The following is a 14,116-nucleotide window of genomic DNA, read 5'->3' as shown; positions in this document are numbered from 1 at the left end:
AGGTCCAGTGCTCTATCTACTGCCTATAAACTTATGGTGATTTTATATCAGGATTATCATTTAGTTCAGAATTGCATAGAATCACAGATCTAAGTCTAAAGGGACCTCATAAGCCATCTCATTTTCTCCTCATGAGGAAATCGAGGCCCAGGAAAGGTGCTCGTATTGTAGTAGAGGGAGAAGTAGCAAGAGAAGGATACTTGTTTTGAGTAGTCACAGAGATGGTGAGCAGAGCCACAGGGAAGTCAATTGACATGCTTTTTCCAGAAGCAATGGTAATATTGATAGGATGACTGTTCCCAGAAGACGGAGTGGTTTGGGACTAGAACTATGGTCTCACTGATATAGGAACCTCTTCTCTGAAACTTATCATCTTGGAAAATGAATGGCAGCATTAAGGGGTTAAGTGTCTTGCCCAAAGTCACACAAAGTCATAAAGACAGTATGTATTAGAGGTGTTACTGGGACCTATTTCTTCCTTATTCCATGGCCAGCTGTCTATCAACTACTACACCATGCTAATTCTCAGAATGCTCCCAGGATAAGAGGAGGAAAGAAAGAGTGTGTGGTACTTGGCAACAGCAAAAAGAATGGCAAAGAAGTTATAGAAGGCAAAGAGGGTCAGATGGGATATGAAGCAAGGTCTAGGGTCTAGAATTGACCATATATTATAGGTAGGTCATGCATATCTACACTAGCTGACTCAGCAACCAAGGCAGCATGGTAATAAAGTGTTAGTTCCAAAGCTAAGTGGATAAAGTCACCCAGGGCATAGTCTCAGGAGGTCAGTGGTCTGGAGAAAACCACACATAGCAAGACAGATAGAAAGGGGATGGCTGGATTGGATGTTGAGAGGGATGTAAAGCATATTTAAATGGAAATCTTGGACTAGATGCATTCAAAATTTGCTTCTGGGGCAGCTAGGTGGTACAGTGGATAGAATGCTGGGCCTGGAGTCAGGAAGACTCATCTTCCTGAGTTCAAATTTGGTCTCAGACATATACTAGCTGTGTAACCCTGGACAAGTCACTTAATTCTGTTTGCCTCAGTTTTCTCATCTGTAAAATGAGCTAGAGAAGGAATTGGCAAACCACTTCAGTATCTTTGCCAAGAAACTCTAAATAGGGTCACAAAGACTTAGACATGTTTGAAAAACCATTCAACATGTTTTCTTCTCACTCTAAATAAACAATCTTATGCCTTACATTTCTATTGAATCTTCTCTCAAAAGAAGGTTATTTAATTCAACAGAATTCAGTAAGTCCACTTTGCAAAAGGGATAAAACACAAAACTGTCCAAAAGGAGTGAAACAAGTATAAAAGAGAAGTATAGATAAAGTACGGTGAGAAATTTGAGAGGAAGACATCTTTTTTTCAGCTGGCAATAAAAGCTTCACGGAGGAGTAGTTATTTAAATTGGGCCTTGAAGAGGCTGGTTAGAGACAGTCCATTCCAGGCACACAGGGATGGCAAGAGCAAAGGCACAGATTCAGAGCAAGGAATCATGAAGATGAAGAACAGAAATTTAACCAATTTGGCTGAAAAAAGAATAGTGGGAAATAGAGCTGAAATGTCTCTATTTTTTTTTCTTAAACCCAAATTGTGAAAGGCTTTGTCAGCAAAGTTTATACTTTACTCAGCAGGCAGTAGGGATTTGCTAAAGATTTTTGAACAAATGATATAATCAAAGTGGAATATAATATCAGATGAATACAAATATACCAAATAAGTGAATAAAATACTACATTTACCTATGATTTTCAGTTAATAACCACAACAATAATAGCCTGCATTCGTATAGTGATTTAAGATTTACAAAGCACTTTACAAATACTATCTCATTTTATCCTCACAACTCTGGAAGGTAAGTGCTGTTATTACCCCCATTTTATAGATGAGGAAACTGAGATTGAAAGAGGTTAAATGACTTGCCCAGGGTCACACGGTTAATAAGCATCTAAGGGCAAATTTGAATTCAGGTGTTCCTGACTCCAGGTCCAACACTCTACTGACTGTGCCTCCTAGTTGTCACTTGATATAAACTAAGCCAACAGCAGTGGCTTTTCCAATCAGTTTTTTGAGTAGAAATTTCCTATCTTGATTAGAAAATACAAATGACTGAGAAGGGCAAGCAACAGTTAGAAGCTAGAGAACAGATTCTGCCTGCTGTTGATTCTTTTCCTTTTCTTCATCAAGATGAATGTTCCCCTCCCACCTCATCCCCAAGGATTAAGAAGTAAGTAATGGGGAGCAGCTAGGTGGCACAATGAGTAGAGCACAGGTCCTAGTGTCAGGAGGACCTGAGTTCAAATCCAACCTCAGACACTTGACATACTTACTAGTTGTGTGACCTTGGGCAAATCACTTAACCCCAATTGCCCTGCCTTCCCCCTGCAAAAAAAAAAAAAATAACTAATCAATGACAAGACTTTAAGGAGTAAAGTACAAAGAAATTAGAGAACAAAGAGAGTTAATAGCTAGAAATAATCAATAGCATTCATATAACAGTTTTAAAATATTATTTGATCCTCACAACACCCCTGGGAGGTAGGTACTATTATTATCCCCATTTTATAGATGAGGAAACTGACATTGATGGAAATCAAGTGACTTGCCCAGGGTTTCACACTAGTGAAGTATCTGGCAACAGATTGGAACTCTGAGTTCCTCCTGAGCTGCTGACCCCAGGTCCAGGACTCTATCTACTGTACTATCTAGCAGCTTTATTCTATTTTTTCATCTATAGGTTAAGAGGTCATTTTTTTTTTAGAATTTTGGGTTGAAAGACTCAACATATGTAAAATCTTCACTAGAGAAGCACCAAAGAGATTTACTCTAGCACTATAAAATAATTTATAACAGTTTTATTGGTATGGCAATGAGTAAGTAAATTAATTTAAGTAGAATTGTTATTATATTGACTTGGCTTACCTAAGAGCCATTAATATTCCTCCAGTTGTTTAGTTCTGTCTTTATGTGAAAAGCACTTTATAATTTTGTTCGTGTTTGTCTTGGCAGATAGACTCCCAAATATTTTATATTGTCTTCATTTATTTTAAATGGAATTTCTTTCTCTAATTCTTCCTGCTGGGTTTTGTTGATAATATAGAGAAATGCTAATGATTCATGTGGATTTATTTTATATGCTGCAACTTTGCCAAAGTCGTCAATTATTCCAACTAGTTTTTTTTAGCTGACTCTCTAGGGTTCACTAATTATCCCACCATGTCATCTTCAAAAAAACAATAGTTTTTTTTCCTCCTTGCATATTTTTATTCTTTTGAGTTCTCTTTCTTGTCTTATTACTATAGCTAGCATTTCTACTATGATATCAAATAATGGTAGTGATAATTAATATCTTTGCTTCACTCCTGCTCTTACTGGAAAGGCTTCTAGTTTATCCTCATTGCAGATAATGCTTGCTCTCTTGGTTTTAGATATATACTACTTATCATTTTAATAAAGGTTCTATTTATTTCTATGCTTTCTAGTGTTGTTTAATAAGAATGGATACTGTATTTGTCAAAAGCTTTTTCTGCATCTATTGCTATAAACGTATGATTTTTGTTGAGCTTTTTATTGACATGGTCAATTATGCTTGTAGTTTTCCTAAGTTTGAACCAGCCCTGCATTCCTGGCAGAGTTTCTGCCTGGTCATAGTATATGACTTCTGTGATATGTTGCTGTAGTGTCCTTGCTAGTACTTTTATTTAAAAAATTTAACATTAATATTCACTACAGAAATTGGTCTATAGTTTCCTTTCTCTGTTTTTGCTCTCCATGGTTTAGGTATCAAAACCATATTTGTGTCATAAAAGGAATTTGGTAGGACTCCTTTTCAACCTATTTTTTCAAGTAGTTTATATAGCATTGGGATTAATTGTTCCTTAAATGTTTGGTAAAATTCACTTGTAAATCCATCAGGTCCTAGGCACTTTTCTTAGGGAACTCATTTCTGGTGTATTCAATTATTATTATTTTGATACTGCTAAGTTTAGTTTTCTTCTTTTTTTAATCAAATTAACTAATGGTTTATCTTTTCATTGTTTTTCATAAATCCATCTCCTGGTTTTATTTATTAGTTCAATGTTTTGTTTTGTTTTATATTCAGTTTTCTTCATCTCTCCTTTAATTTTCAGGATTTTCATTTTGGTGTTTAATTAGGGATTTTTAATTTGTTCTTTTTCTAGGTTTTTTTTTTAGTTGCAAGTTGAATCCATCGATCTACTTTTTCTCCTTTTTATTGATATACACATTTAGAGATCTAAATCTTCCCCTAAATACTACCTTGACTGTATCCAAAAACTTTTTGTATGCTATCTCATTGTTGCCATTATGTTTAATAAAAGTTAATGATTGTTTCTGTAACTCATTCTTTAAGATTTGATTATATAGTTTCTAATTAATTTTTAGTTGATGTTTTCAAGGGCCTATATTGTATAAAATTTTTAATGAATTATGGCCTGAAAAGAGCGCACTTAGTATTTCTGCTTTTCTGCATTTGTATGGTTTTTATACCTTAATATATGGTCATTTTTCATGAAGGTACCATGTATAGCTAAGAAAAAGATATATACTCTCCTTCCTATTCCCATTTAATTGTCTCCAGAGTTCCATCATATCTAACTTTGTTAAAATTATATTCCTCTCCTTAACTTCTTTCTTTTTTTTGTTTAGATTATCTAGCTCTGAAAGGTGAAAGTTGTGGTCCCCCATTAGTATAGTTTTACTATTTCTTCCTGTTACTCATTTAACTTTTCCTTTAAGAATTTGGACGTTAAACTGTTTGGTGCACGTATGTTAAGTATTGTTATTATCTCCTTGTCTATGGTACTTTTTAGCAAGATGTGGTTTCCCTGCTTATTCCTTTAATCAGGTCTATTTTTGCTTTTGCTTTGGCTGAGATTATGATTATTACCCCTGCCTTTTTTTTTAACTTTAGTTGAAGTATGATAGATTCTGCTCCAGTCCCACATTTTAAACCTCTGTGTGTCTTCCTCTGTTTAAGTGCGTTTCTTGTAAACAACATATTGTTGGATTCTGGTTTCTAATCCATTCTACTATCCACTTTCATTTTATGAGTGAATTCATCCCATTCACATTTACAGTTATGATTACTAACTGTGCATTTCTTTCCATCCTGTTTTCTTCTGTTTATCCTTCTCTCTCTCTCTCTGTCTCTCTCTCTCTGTCTCTCTCTCTCTCTCTCTCTCTCTCTCTCTCTCTCTCTCTCTCTCTCTCTGTCTCTCTCTCTCTCTCTCCTTCCCTACCTACCTACCTCCCTCCCTCTCTCTCTCTCTCCCTCTCTTTTGGAATCCAAAGTATCTTTGGATTCTGACCACTGCCTCCAGCAATCTTCCCTATCTTTTATCACCTCCCCCTTTCCTTTCTACTTTCCTGTCGATTAAAATAGATTTCTATACCCAGATGAGTGTGTATGAACTGATTCAGATGAGAGTGAGGTTCAAGTATTGCCCTCCCTACCCATTGTTCTTCCCTCCACTATAAAAGCTCTTTTTTACATGCCTCTTCTTTATGAGATAATTTTCTTCCTTCTTCCTATCCATCCCCATTTCTCACAGTGCATCCCTCTTTCTTGCCCATCCATTTATTCTGAAATCATTCCAACATAATCGACTCCCTTGCCCTCTGTCTATATAGATTCCCTCTAACTGCCTTAATGATGATAAAGTCCTTAGGAGTTACATGCATCATATTCTCATATAGGAATATAAACAGTTTAACTTTATTGAATTTCTTCTGATTTCTATTTGTTTACCTTTTTATGCTTCTCTTGAATCTTGTATTTGAAAGTCAAATTTTCTATTCACCTCTAGTCTTTTCATCATGAATGTTTGAAAGTCCTCTATTCTATTGAATATCCATTTTCCCCTGAAGGATTATACTTAGTTTTGCTGGGTAGTTTAATCTTGGTTGTAGCACCTTTGCCTTCCAGAATATAAAATTCTAAGCCCTCCACTTCTTCAACACAGTGGCTGCTAAATCTTATGTGATTCTGATTAGAGCTCCGTGGTATTTGAATGTTTTCTTTCTGGCCATTTGAAATATTTTCTCTTTGACTTGGGAGATTTGGAATTTGGCTATAATATTCCAAGAATTTTCATTTTGGAATTTCTTCCAGGAGGTGATTGGTGAATTCTGTCAATATCTATATAATCCTCTCATCTAGGATATTAGGACAGTTTTCCTTTGTAATTTCCTGGATTATAATATCTAGGTTCTTTCTTTGATAATAATTCTTAAATTACCTCTCTTTGATGTCAGTTGTTTTTCTGATGAGATATTTCACATTTTCTTCTGCTTATTCTCATTCTTTTGACTTTGTTTTATTGTTTCAGTTCTCTAGGCAAGTCTTTTTTTTAATTAAGATTTTTTATTTTTAGTTTACAACCCTCAGTTCCACATGATTTAGGCAACCCTTTTAAGACTATAAATTACAGAGAATTTGCTGACCTGCACTGGTAGAGGGAATTTCATTAACTGAGAAGTCCTTATATGTGCCAATGAAATCAAATGTCTAGTTCCTATTCTTATTCTACAAATACGTTGTAGCAAAAATAACCCTAGACATAAGGGTCAAAGGCATATGTTTGAGTAACGACTTTGTCATTTGTTAGCTATGGTGACTTTAGGCAAGTCATCAAATTTCTCTGAGCCTCCATTTCCTCATCTTTACAATGGAGTAAATACTTAACATACCTCACAGAGCAGTAAGAATTAAATGAGATAATACAGATAAAGTGTTTTGCATGTGATACAAATGTAAGCTTTTTAGCAATTATCACAGAATTAACTCTTCATTCCTCACCCAGATTCTGTGGACTTCTCCATCATTTCCCTGTGCCTTCCCCCTCCTGTCCTGGTTTTACAGCTTCCTTTTGTGTGTTATCTTCCTCCATTAGATTGTAAACTCCCTGAGGGCAGGGACTCTTTTTTTTCATATTTGTATCCCCAGCACTTACCACAGTACCTGGAATGTAGTAAGAATATAGTCAGTTGCAAGTCTTGTCATCATCTCCTTGATGTCACGGTCTTCTTCAAGAATGAAGGACAGACCCACAACCTGTGAGTAGTCCAAGCTGCCTCAATGGGGACCCAGCTGGCCAGTTCCAGTTGGGCAACTCAGGTCATCCTATCCCATCCTGTCTTCTCCTCTCCTCTCTCTTTCCCTCCCCTCCCCTCTCCTTTTCTCTCCCCTTACCTAAGGGTGTCTGCCCAAAGGAAGGTAAATTTTGATGGCTGAAAGCTGACTAGTTAACTTAGGGTTTACTGGGTAGATTTGTTTCTCAAAAACCAAACCTTAAATCCAATTCACTCTGGATCTCATGGAGTGGACAAAAATAAGTCCCTGCCTAAGCACCACTTAATGGTTATCTTTGGGCCCTCTTGGCTCAGAGTGAATGTAAATTGTAACTGTTTCTCTTTTGGAGAGATCTTCCACTCCTGGTTTGATTTTTTTTTAATTAAAGGGGCCATCCCTTGATTCACTTCTTAAAGAGGCCTATTAACTGAATGGGCATTACCGCACTCAAAGTTAGAATCTGAAAAGATCTTAATTTAAAAGGGACAAGGCCTCCTACTGCATTCTGGGCCATCTCTAGTCATCCTGATCTAAATCTGGCTACTGGACCCAGATGGCTCTGGAGGAGAAAGTGAGGCTAGTGATTTTGCACAGACCTCCCTCACTCAAATTAAAGTCAATTGCAAGTCATGTCATCATCTCCGTGATGTCATGATCCTTTTCTAGAACAAAGGACAAACCGCAATCAGAGTAGGCACTTAAATGTTAGTTGACTAAGACATATTCTTTGATCCAGGATTCATTTTAAATTCAAGAAAAAATTTAGAAGTCAGTTTTTTATGCTTAACTGAACATTGATATTTGTAATGTTAAGCATTCTATTTACAATCCTTTTGCCTTGAGGGATGTTTTATATTAGGAGCCCTATTGGGGAAAGGTGATAATGTATTTACTCTCTATACTCAGTTCTTCAAGGATCTGAGATTTCCTGTGTAGGTATTCTCACTATCAACACTAATCACAAACTCCTGAAAGGCTTAGAAGCTGGTCTTCATAAGTTGTAGTGGCTGAAACTTTCATCACTCTGTGGCCAAGCTGATGACAAGCCTCTCTGAAAGTAATTAAGCTGATCCTCAGATGAAATTCAGTTCATTGATGGGCTCAGACTCAAAGCCTCCCCAGCCTGGAAGAACCTATCAGTCTGTGCTCTGCCGGCTGAACTTTGAGGACCTCAAATCACCTCCATGCCACAATGAAGTATTGGATGAAGACTACAGTGGCATCAGAACAATATCCACAGGCAAGATAAAATCCAGAGTCTGTATTTCTGCCTCAGTTTAGCAAGAATGTTGAACTTGGAGTCAAAAAGACTGGAATTCAAATCCAGCCTAGGACTAACACAGACCCGATCTGGATTTGAATGAAACAAGGCACTTGTCAAACATTTAATAATTAGCAAAAGATTTATTAGCCATGATATGGATAAGAAACTCAACAAGAAGAGAGAATTTTGCTTGAGGAGGCACAGCCCTCCTCATCTGGTCAGCAAGGGAGGATATAGTGACTCCAGGAATGGGACATCTGCCAAATCTGAAGGGCATGTGGGGTGGCCTCTTATGCTTTCAGGTGATCAGCGAGCCAGGTCAATAGGACCAAGCAATTCTCAGTAATGGCTTCCTTGCCTTTTAGGGGGAAAACCAGTCTAAAATGTATGTGGGGAGATCCTATTGATATTGTTCCTACCACACCAATGCATCAATAAATAAACAGTTATTAAGTGCCTACTATGTACCAGGCACTGGATTAAGTGCTGACATTTACTAGCTGTGTGATTTTTGCCATGTCATGCCACCTCTCTTTGCCTCAATTTCTTTAACTGCAAAATGTGGTAAATGATAACAGCGGTACCTGCCACATAAGGCTGTGGTATGGCTCAAGCGGGATTTATATGTGACAAGAACCGCAAATTTTCAAATCCTATATGTAAATGCCAGTTATTTTTATTGCTTCCTAAAATACCAAACTTTTTTTTAATTAAAAGAACCATTATATTCTTGCTTAAGTAAGGTAAATGTGTAATTAGTTTGGGGAGTATGCCATGGCACAGAAAGAATTTCCCACACCCTCATTGTTGACCTATCTCTTGAAGCATGAAGGCCATAGAAATGTTGACTAGGTCAGTTAACTCTGGGAAGTCTCTGAACCTTGCTGACTTCATTTTACAGTAAGGAGAGATAAGATTTGGATAGCTTTCTGAAGCCTTAATGTGTTCTCATTTGGCGAAACACAGGGTGAAATAACCCTATTAATGTACCAAGTCAGATGTAAATTATATTAGCATAACTCATTGTTCTGTTTGGGGAAATTCATTGTTCCTTTAGGCAAGGACTCAGAAGCACAAACTACAGTATATGAATACAATGGAACACTAGTGAGCTGTAAGATAGGACAAATATAATGAACACAGAGAAACATGGGAAGACATATATGAACTAATGCTGAGTGAAAGAAGAACCAGGACAAGATACACAGTGGCTACAATAATGCAAATGAAGAGAGTACTGAAACAAATACTGAAACAATGTGTTTTACACGAACAGTGTAATTATAGTGATGTGTCTTGTTCCTCGAAAAGAAAAAACACATCTCTCTCCTTGCTTTAGAGAGGAAGGGGACCATCAATACAGAATAATACGTGTACTTTCAGACGTGATTATTGCAAAGATTATAAAGTGTAGAGAAAATCCACTTGATTACAATGAATAATTCATCATCCACATCATGACACCTCATCAAAGTATTTTATCACAAAAAGACATAGTTGCTCTTCCACATAGTGACATCCTGGTATTCATTTTTGTGCAGCAGCTCTAAGATTAAGGGCCCTAGATGGATCTGCTAAAAGTCAGGGGAGGCCTCTGGCTTGTAGGTCCAATCAGCAAAGGCCAAGATAGGGAAAAACCATCAGCTGATCCACAGACAAGTTTGTCTCTACAAGGCAATATAAGTTATTCTCCATAAGTACTGACAGTATACATAAAACAAATAGTTCAGCTCAGATGACAACAGGACAGTCATTGACCTTGGGAGCAGTTTATTATGTTTCAGGGGAGGAAAGACAGAGTTTAATCTGCTAGTCTATTGTTTATTTCAGGGATTCAAGAGAAGGTGGATTCTGTTTGGCTTTTGATTGGCCTTGCATAAAAACCAAGGTTAAGGAAGATTAAACATAGAGGTTAAGTATGATAGCCAATTTAACACTGAAATAGAGGTTTGTTTTAATAGCATTACACAAATCAAAGGAAACTACAACACTCCCTTCTTTCTGATGCCACAGCTGGTTTTGCTTAAGTGCTTTTCTTTGTTAAAAAGGGAAGACTTGTGATGGTAGGGCTTACGGAAATGACTGCAATGTAAAAATAAAAGATATCAGTAAGACTAATAATTTATTCAATATATTGATCAATACATTGATCTATACAATGGAATGTTTTCTCATTCTGTAATAAAAAATGTGAACTGCCATTATTCACCTTTGAGATGACTATATTAAATTGATTCTAAAAACAATGTGAAAAAGCACTCATGTATCAATATCTGAAAGGCACAAGTGACTGGATATCAGCTTGACACTGCAAAATAAAAGCGTTATAAAACCGGAAAATGTAGTATTCAAGAGCCAAGATTCTTCAGACTTACTATTAGCATCAAAAACATAATAGGATGTTGGTTTTGTTAGCTCTTACAAAAATTAAAGCACTTTGAGGAAACTTAGACTTGTACTGGCACAATAAAAAAAGCTTTGGACTAAGAACTGAGAGAACTCAGTCCTGGTTCCAGCTCTCCCACCAATTTGGTGTTGACTTTGGGTAAGTTCCTTTGCTTTTTCTGAGCCTCAGTTCCCTCATTTGCATTAAGAATGGGGTTAGAAAAGATCTTGATGTTGGGAAAGATTGAAGGCAAAAAGAAAAGGGGACAGCAGAAGGATAGGAGAGATAGCATCATGGAAACAATGAACATGAACTTGGATAGATTTTGAGAGATAGTGGAGGACAGAAAAGCCTGGCATGTTATAGTCTATGGGGTCACAAAGAATCAGACATGACTGAGTGACTGAACAACAAAAAGACTAGATGATCATTAAGGTCATTTCTAGCCCTAAGGTTCTGTGTTATTTTAGGTCACAACAATAATAACTGACTACTTATAGTAGTTGAAAGTGTCCATAGGACTACTGCTAAAATGGCACATTGGCAGTAGATGACAAAGAAGGCTGAACTACTTATTTTATTTGTTTTCTCTATCAAGGGGAATAATCTTTAGCCTTAGAAAGACAGACCAAAAAAGTGGGTAAAAGGGAACTGAAACTCATGCTATCTGAGTGTGTGGGATAAAAGACCCTCACCAATTAAAAGTTTATAAGGAGCCATCTCAGGGTGGGAACAGAAATAAACTTTATTCAATTCTCGAGAATTGGTCATCCCCTGCTAGAACAAATCCGGCAAGGGAGGCAGAGTAGAAAAGGCAAAGCACCAATAATTATACCTAAGGCAAGAGAATTCCCACTCACCTCTGACCCTTCTCACCATTGGCTGGGAGGCAGGCTTACAATCTGAGCATGAAAGCTAGACAAAGAACCGGGAAATTGAGGCACAGAAACTCCAATTCCCATTCCCTTAGTTAATGATTACAACTGAGGTGACATCTATTCTTTACAGTAGAGAAAAACAGGTCATTATGACCCTGTTCTTACCGAGCAAATCTTTAAACCAGAACCAGAAGAAAGACCAAAAAGTTTCAGGGTAAACTTTCCCAGAGGCTGAGTCATCAGACTCTCATAGCCTCAGAATTTTTTTTTATTTTCCTATTTCTTGATTTTTAAACATTTCGTAGTATAGATATAGATATATATTTATACGTCTCTTACCTGTGAATTCTTCACATTTTATTTACCTCACACATGAGGCACCGTTTAACTAGCTGCCTTCAGTGAGTTCACATTATCAAGGCTAAATGAAGTATATCTCAGGACACTGAGAATTTGCAGATGTCATGGGCCAGTGCAAGGGCCAGTTGTGACCTTTGAAAATATGTAGAAGTCAGGATTGATTGCTATGAGATTGACGATTGGTAACTGTTGCTCTGATTCTCATAAGAGAAGAAGGTATATCCATCAAGACACATGTATTAAGCAGCCACTGTTGCCTTAGGTAGTGTGAATAAAAGACAAAAAAATTCTACCTAGGGAATGAACATGTACACATACAAGGAGACACAAAATATACCAAAAAAATAGACTAGGGAGCTTGACTTCTATCTCTGGCAAAATTCTAGAATATATTATTAAAGTTATGGTTTATGAACACTAAAATTGAAGTACTGAGCACCTATGACCAGAATGGGTTAGTGAAACAGCAGGTTATTCCACTTTAGCCTCCATGTTAGCCTCATTTCCTTTTTTGATAAGGATGCTATATATACTGGTTGATCAAAGAACTGCAGCAAACGATTTTGCCAAGGCATTGGACCAAGTTTCTTGTGATACCTTTATGATAATAGAGAGAATAAGGAAAAAGAAATCCAGTGCACCAAGTCCCTTTCTTCCCCCCAAACCTGCTCCCTGGCCACATACTCTGCATTAAAATGACACTGGCCTACTCACTGTTCCTCAGAGAAGATACTCCATCTCTCAGCTCTGCGCATTTTACTCTGGCTATCTCCTATGCCTGGAATATTCTCCCTCCTCATCTCTGCTTCTTGGCTTCCTAGGCTTCCTTCAAATCTCAGATAAAAATCTCACCTTCTACAGAAAGGCTTTCTCAATCCCTCTTAATTTTAGTGCCTTCCCTCTGTTGATTATTTCCAGCTTAGCCTGTATATAGCTTGTTTATACATAGTTGTTTGCATGTTTTCTCCCTCATTAGACTGTGAGCTCCTTGAGGACTTGTCTTTAACTTTTCTTTATATACCCAATGTTTCACACAGTGACTGGCACATAGTAGGTACTTAAAAAAATGTTTATTGACTGAATTACTTTATGTGTTGTCTTCTCCCAGTAAAATGTAAGGTCCTTTAGGGTAGGAATTATCTTGCTTGTTTCTATTTGTATAATAACAATAATAATAATGTATGCCAAGCACTTTACAAATATTTTCTCATTTTATCCTCACAAAAACACTGGGAGGTAGATGCTATTATTATCCACATTTTACAGTTGAGGAAATTGAGACAAACAGAAGTTGACTTGCCCAAGGTCACACAGCTTGTAAGCCTTTGAAGCAGATTTGAACTCGGGTCTTCCTGTTTCCATGGCCAGCACTCTACCCACTATAACCCCTAGCTGCCCCCTCAGTAGCTAGCACAATGCCTGGCGCATACTAAGTGCATAATAAATGCTTTATCTGTCCACATTACTACCCTTCCCACATTCTACATTCCAGCCAAATGGTCTATAATATATTCCCCAAACTCAACATTCCATCCCACATTTCCCTCCATTTGAACAGGCTGTCTCTTGGAACCTATTTCTTCCTCATCCCCAATGCTAGAAATTTCTGGCTTCCTTCAAGGCTTAGCACAGGTGTCATCTCCTAGAAGAATCCTTTCCTGATCCCTCCAATTACTGCCCTCTTCATCAAATTATCTTTTTATTCACTTATCTGCACATATGCATAATGTATGCCATTATAATGTAAGCTCTTTGAAGTCAGAGACTTTGAAGTCAGAGAAATATTTTTCTTTGCATCCCCAGTGCCTGGCACATAGGACTATAGGTGCTTAATAAAGATTTAACTGAAATGAATTAAATTGAACCTAATGATGAAGCTGTCCCAATCTATTTAGACTGGTGTTACTGGGCCCACGTGACTCAAAAGTTTCCCAGCTTGTTAGGACCTGCCAGGGCTTCTGCTCCATCGGCATAATCTTTGAGATCTCAAAGCTCATCTTCAACTCTTACTGAGGTATCAAAGGAGTATCTGAACCACACACACACACACACACACACACACACACATACACACACACACACACCCCAATATGATGCTCTGAATCATTTCAACTCATTATGACTTT

This window comes from Trichosurus vulpecula, chromosome 3 (genome assembly GCF_011100635.1).
Source record: "Trichosurus vulpecula isolate mTriVul1 chromosome 3, mTriVul1.pri, whole genome shotgun sequence".
In the NCBI taxonomy this organism is placed as follows: Eukaryota; Metazoa; Chordata; class Mammalia; order Diprotodontia; family Phalangeridae; genus Trichosurus; species Trichosurus vulpecula.
Note: the sequence above shows the minus strand (reverse complement) of the source record.